Here is a 6,894-nt window from a genome sequence, read left to right as displayed (position 1 = left end):
GATGTTATGGGAAAGAAGTCTACATCCAGACCCCAAGTGAGGGTTCTTGGATTTCATGCAAGAAAGAATTAGAGGCAAATCCCTAAAGTGAGAGCAAGTTTTATTAAGAAAGTAAAGGCATAAAATAATGGTTATTCCATAGGCAGAGCAGCCCTGAGGGATGATGGTTGGCTATTTTTACGGTTATTTCTTGATTATATGGTAAACAAGGGGGAGGTTATTCATGAGTTTTCTGGGAAAGGGGTGGGCAATTCCCAGAAATGAGGGTTTCTCCCCTTTTTAGACCATATAGGGTAACTGACAGACGTTGCCATGGCATTTGTAAACTGTCATGGCACTGTTGGGAGGGTCTTTTAGCATGCTGATGCATTATAATTAGCATATAATGAGCAGTGAGGATGACCAGAGGTCACTTTTGTTCCCGTCTTGGTTTTGGTGGGTTTTGGCCAGCTTCTTTATCGCAATCTGTTTTATCGGCCAAGTCTTTGTTACCTGTATCTTTGTGCTGACCTCTTATCTCATCCTGTGACTTAGAATGCCCTGACCTCCTGGGAATACAGCCCAGTAGGCCTCAGTCTCATTTTACCCAGCCCCTATATTCAAGATGGAGTCACTTTGGTTCAAATGCCTCTGACAGATACACTTCTCACCCATTGTTCTCAGCTTGGGGCGTTAGCCAACATTCCAGGACACTGGGGAAAAAAATCTCACTCAATATTTTGTTACCTAAGAAAAATGGTTTTTGTTAGCTTGAAAATTCTTCAAGAGGATGAGAGAACAGAATTTCAAAAATCCCTAAAGATGTGAACCAAGTCATAAAATCATAGAAATTTTACAGCTTAAAAGATCTCAGAAATCACCACCTTCTCTTTTTTTTAAACTTTTATTTTAGGTTTAGGGGTACATGTGAAAGTTTGTTACATAGGTAAACATGTGTCATGGGGGTTTGTTGTACATATTGTTTCATCACCCAGGTATTAAACTCAGTACCCAATAGTTATCTTTTCTGCTCCTTTCCCTCCTTCCAACCTTCCACCTTTTCAATATCTATGAAAAAATCATGTTCCAAAAAGAATAATTGACTTGCCCAAGGCAATGGGTATAAGGGCTAGTTATGAGCAGTGCTGGGTCTGCCGATCGAGTCCTCACTTGATTCATCCACAGGGTAGTAGAAAGTACCTTTTTCCTTCATTGTGATGTTTTCCTATTATTACCATCCTTATTTTTATCATTGACACATTCTGAAAAAATTTATGACTGAACAGTGTTTTGAGATATTATAGTTAAACACATTCATCTGGAACACCATCAAAAGCTGAAACAGGAATTTTTACATATTCTTTATTTTGCTTTTATGAGGAAGAAGTAAGTGACATGTAAACAAGTTGCTATTAGAAACTTACCCAAAAAAGAAGCTTTTAAGATATGTCATTTCTTGATGAATCTGGTCAATACAGTTTCTCCCTGTTTGAAAAGTGAAATAACAAACCTTTACATTTCCATAATTCGTTGCCACTTAGAGCTCTTCTTTTCCTTTTTTTTTTTTCCAGATAGGATCTCACTCTGTCACCTAGGCTGGAGTGCAGTGGCACTATCACAGCTCACTGCAGTCTTGAACTCCTGGGTTCAAGCAATCCTTCTACCTCAGCCTCTCAAGTAACTGGGACTACAGATGCATGCCACCACGCCCAGCTAATTTTTAAATTTTTTGTAGATGTAGGGTCTCACCACGTTGCTCAGGCTAGTACTAAAACTCTGCATTGAGAGTTTATAATAATTATCCTGAACCACTGCAAATGACTTTCGTTTTTGTTTTAATAGAAGAAAAGGCATACAATTAAATTTATTTAATGTGCACACACAGGAACCTTCAGAATAAAGACTCAAGCCAACAATAAGATACAGAATCTTCTATTCCATCTTGGGGTTATAGAAAAAATGTGAGCTCAGAGTATAGCCCAAAACTGGTTATTCTGGTAAATCAGGTTTAGTGGCAACACAGGTTATGAGAGGGAGAAAGGAAGAGGCCGGTCTAGCTAGCAAAGGTAGCCTTGTTACATAGATGAAGCCTCATAGAGAGCAGTGTTCAGGGAGAATAGGTGGTAAGTATCTTTTCAGACCTTTAAAGGTGTCAGTCTCAGTTAATCTCTCCTACATCCAGCAAATGCCAAGAAAGGTAAGGCCTGGCTGCATTAATAAGGATTCCCTACAGCTTCCATTTTCTCCCACCTCAGTCTGCCAGCCATGCAGCAGCCATATCAAAATGATGTTTGAATTGCCCAAAGAAGATGGAATTTTGTTCTGTATAATTTAGTGTTAAGTGTTTAGAGAGAGTCCTCCCACTTGTGATATTGGCAAATGGAAATTCTCAGCTAACTACATATGTTCCAATCACTGAAGTACTCCACTTTCCCAGCCGTTTTTGATATTGGATTGCTATTCCAACGTGCTTCTGATGGGCAGATGTTGTTGGCTAAAACAAAGTTTTTAAGTCTTTTTGTATTAGTCAGGGTTCTCCAGTAAAAGAAACCCAATAGGAGATATAGATATAGGTACATAGATATAGATAAAAATATTGATAAGATATTGATGATTGTGGAGGCTGAGAAGTCCTGCAATCTGTCATTGGCAAACTGCAGGCCCAGGAAAGATGGTGATGTAGTTTGAAGACCTGAAAGCCAGAAAGCCAGTGGGTGTAGATTCCAGTTCAGGTCCAAAAGCCTGAGAACCAGGAGTCCTAACTAAACGAGTATCCCAGCTCAAACAGTCAGGCAGAGAGCAAGTTCATCCTTCCCCCATCCCTTTGTTCTGCTCAGACCCTCAGCAGATTGAATGATGCTTTTCCACACTGCGGGGAGACAACTGTTTTACTCAGTCCAACAATTCAAATTCTAATCTCTTCTGGAAGCATCCTCACAGACACACCCAGAAGTCATGTTTAAATAGCTATCTAGGCATCCTGTGGTCCAGTCAAGTTGATACATAAAACTAACTGTCACACCTTTTTTTCTACAGTATGTATCAAAAAACCTTAAATTATATTCTAGAAATTTATCCCAGAAAAATACGAAACAAATGTGAAAAACTGCTTTACAGTGATAGTCAATGTGGCATTTCTTATAATTTTCAACATTGAGGAATAAACTCAATGTCTAATAAAAGGGGAATGAACCCAAAAATATTACATAGTGACAAAATGGAATTCTATATAGTCAATAAATGGTGATATAGAAGACAATTTAATGACATCTGAATGTGTTAATGCCATTTTCTTTAGTGAAAGAGTAAGGTGTCAGGGTGTGTGGTAAAATCACGATTTTGTTTTAAAAAGTTATGTATCTTTAAGTTTGTGTGTACAAGAAAGAATATTGCTGGGATACGGATATGTTTGGCTTGCTGCCCCTAAGAATCTATTTGTATGAGTTGTTAAGACTGATATTCATGAGATCTTTATGTTTTTTGGCTCAAGAAAGAGAAAGACATATTGGGGATGAAGATAGCCAAAGTGATGGAGGGAAAAGGGAGGGAATGATTTCAATGGCATGGACTCTGCTTCAAAACCCAGCCAGAGTCAGGTTTCGAGTCTCAACTGAGGGAGAAGTTAGGGAGAAAAGCTGAAGAACTATGTTGGTAAAAGTCTGCTAGCCTCTGGGCACCAATTATGCCACTTCAGAATCTAAGGAACAAGATGGGTCTTAGATTTCGGAGAGGATCACTGGTCATCCTCTCTTCAGCACAGGGTACTGTGACCACCAAAGGAGTCATCTTATGGAGAATAGCAGCAGCATGGATGGCAAGGAGGCTGGAGCAGGAGAGAGTTGTGTTCTCAAGCATGTAAGAGACTCCGGGATTCTGCAAGACATGCCCCGAGGGACAGCTGAAATCCACAGGGAGCAAGTGGGGGCTGGGATCTGTCACAATGTGTGTACTAATCTAACATAGGTTTTTCAACTGCTGCACTTGTTGACATTTTTGAGTAGCCAATTCTTTGTCATTGAGGGCTATCCTGTGCATTGTAGGAAGATTAGTCGCATTTCTGGCTTCTACCCACTAGATGACAGTAGTCTCAACTCATCTAGTTGTGACAACTGCCTTCAGATATTGTCAAATGTCCCCTGGGGTCAAAATCTCCCCAGGCAGACAACCACTGATAGGATGGAATCACAACTACAATGACAGGTTAGTGAAAATTGGTGCATGATAACAGCTAACATTTATTGAGTCTTTGCAGTGTTCTGGGCTTTATGTTTTTAACTCATTTAAGGCTTACAATAACTTCATGAAGTAGGTTCTATACTTACCTTCATTTTAAAGATGCAAAAATGAAAGCACGGAGAAGTGACTCTCTCAAGCTCACACAGGTGACAGGTGGCAGCTGTGTAGAATGGGACCCTATCCAATCTCTCTACGGAGACCTTGCACTTAAGAAATGCAATATGTTAACAATTGTGGACTTTCTATGTGATTGCCATTGTTCTTTGTAGGTTTTTATTTTTGTATGTTTCAATTTTTTTCCAGTAAAAGAGGTTACCTTAATAATAAGAAAAACATTATTTAGCAAGTAATTTACTAAGACCCAGTGTTACAGGACACCTGTATGAGCCCGCTTGCCTGGTGAATACATTGCAGCAAAGAGCGCCATTGCGTGTCCTTGTGCACAGTCCCGAGAAAAGACCAAGAAGGCCAACATAATTTTATACTTGGACCGAAAAACAGTATAAAAGACAGACTTGGCAGGGTGTATATTTTCTATGGTTTGCTGAGTTCAATCTTCATATTGTCTCTACTAACTATGCAGTAAATGAATTCGTAGTCCACGCTCCATGGCTCACCACGCGCAAGCACTCACCTGAAAGCAGGCAGAGGACAGCCTCTCACCTTCAGCACGGCTCTTCTCTGTGTCGTTGCTGATGCTGTTCCTGGGTTGAGGGGCTGGTAGTATGTGGGTGGATGGGCATGGAGGCTGAGGCTCTGGGAAACAAAGGGCTGAGCCCGTAGGCTTGGACTGAATCTTGCCCATTTGTCAAGCACTGGCTAGGGGAGGCACTTGGGGTGATGATTCCTGCCAAGGCTGGGGCTGGCAGCTGAGCGCTTCGCAGAGCCTGCCTGTCAGTCACTGCTTATGCTCATCCCTTAATGGCTCTTCCCTTGTCATTTGCCTGGTGTCGCTTTTATCTTAAGTGAATTTAACAATGGTGAAAGGTGCCAGTCTGAGGTCCCCAGAGAGGAGCTTTGCCGGAAGAGCAGTCAGAATGAAAGTTGCCTCCATCAAATTGCCTCTGCTGCCCCATCTCAGGAATAAGTAACCCCATGGCTGCAGGGGTACCCCGGAGGCCTGGCCAAGCCAGCGGAGCTCCTCCCACAGCTCAGCGGGCAGCCTTAAGGGAAGCCAGCTGCATGCAGGTCTGCAAAACTGGAGACATCTTGCAATTGCTTTTTTCTTAATTTCCACACCCAGGAGTATTTCAGGAGGAATTTAATCTCTATGTTTCTGGTTCATTTACACTTAACTTGTCACAGGATTCTTTCCAAAGAGCCATTTGGTGCCCAAGAGGACTTCTGAGCTTTTTAAACATATATCCATCTTTTTTAAAAAAAATCTTAAACTAACCAGGTTCAAAGCGATGTCTGAGTCACAAATGAATAAGAGATGGTTTTAAATTTCAAATCCAGTTAAATTCCTAAGAGTGGTTTTGTGAGGCAGCCCATCTCACAAATCAATCATTGGTGGGTGAAAGCAAGTATCAGTTTACCCTCTCTGTGTTGGGAGTTGAAGTTAGGGTGTGAGATGGGTGAGCAGGAAAGGTAAGAATAGATGAAGCAAGAAAATAGAGTAGCCAAAGGCATAATTTCAGCTATCACTTCTGACCTATTACTATCTACTAGGTACTATGCTGAGTTCTTACAACCGCACTGTAGCAATTTTAAGATTATCAAGAAAGAAGTTTCCTTGTTTTATACATGAATAAACTTGTTTAGAAATTAAGTAAATTATACAATTCACGCAGCTAGTAACTTATGTATCCATGCTTAATCCAGCTCTTTCTAAAATGCACATCAGCTACACTGAAATGAGTGAGGGAAATGGAGGAAAGAGAAAGAAGGGCCGCCAGTTCTGGGTCTCATCCTATGCCACTGCCCATCAGGGTTCTATAACGCCAGAGCCTCTTTTTCTGTTTCCATCCTTATCACCTCAGAAAGCATGGTGGGATGGGGGTGCAAGTCCGGTTGAGTCCAAGACATTCCATTGTGCAGACTACAGCTGCTCTATTTAAAGAGCTTCCTTTCATCGCAATTGTGGGGCACCATCTCCTACTCATCTAGCAGATTAAGCTTGAGGTAGAGCAAGGAAGAATTGAGCTCCAACTTCTTGACCTTGGAGTGAAGACTGACTTTACTTCTGAAGGAAACAGGAGAGAAATGATCTCCTAGGCACTGAGGTCAGTTATTTCTGTGGGTCTTGTATTTATTTATTTTTTTGTTTATTTATTTATTTTTTTGAGAGAGTCTGTGTCACCCACACTGGAGTACAATGGTCAGATCTCCACTCACTGCAGCCTCTGCCTCCTGAATTCAAGTGATTCTCCTGCCTCAGCCTCTGGACTAGCTGAAATTACAAGTGTGGGCCACCATGCCCAGCTATTTTTTTTTTTTTTTTTTTTAGTAGAGACGAGGTTTCACCATGTTGGCCAGGCTAGCCTCGAACTCGTGGCCTGAAATGATCCACTCACTCAGCCTCCCAAAGTGTTGGCATTACAGGCATGAGCAACTGCGTCCAGCCAATTTTTAAGGCAAATTTTATTTGTATGTTCTAAAGATTTAAAAAAGAAGCAGGTACGGTTGTGTACGTGTCTGCGTCTGTGCGTGCGTCGTGTCTGCGTCTGTGCGTGCGTC

The sequence above is a fragment of the Sapajus apella genome, unplaced genomic scaffold, assembly GCF_009761245.1.
Source record: "Sapajus apella isolate SASKATOON/1434 unplaced genomic scaffold, GSC_monkey_1.0 scaffold25, whole genome shotgun sequence".
NCBI classification, from domain to species: Eukaryota; Metazoa; Chordata; class Mammalia; order Primates; family Cebidae; genus Sapajus; species Sapajus apella.
This window is presented reverse-complemented; position numbering follows the sequence as displayed.